Source organism: Aptenodytes forsteri, unplaced genomic scaffold (genome assembly GCF_000699145.1).
Source record: "Aptenodytes forsteri isolate BGI_AS27 unplaced genomic scaffold, ASM69914v1 Scaffold304, whole genome shotgun sequence".
Classification (NCBI taxonomy): Eukaryota; Metazoa; Chordata; class Aves; order Sphenisciformes; family Spheniscidae; genus Aptenodytes; species Aptenodytes forsteri.
Genome location: NW_008794886.1, coordinates 725,358 through 725,663, shown reverse-complemented (window position 1 = coordinate 725,663; position 306 = coordinate 725,358).

Here is a 306-nt window from a genome sequence, read left to right as displayed (position 1 = left end):
TTCTCCCTAAGGCCGTGGGGGACCCTGGGGGATCACAGGAGTCCCACACGGGCCATGGGATCTCTCTGGGAGTACAGGAGCCCCACTGGGGTGATGGGGGTCTCCCAGAGGCCGTGGGGGTCCCGTGGGGGCTATGGGGGTTCCATGGGGTGTGCTGCAGGGCTTGGTCCGCCAGCCCTGGCTGTTCCTCTGGCAGAAGTTCTCCCTGCCCCGGCTAGCCTGGACACTGTCCCTGTCCCTGTCCCTGTCTCCGTCCCCGTCCCCATCCCCGTCCCCGTCCCCGTCCCCGCACCCCACAGTGGCTGG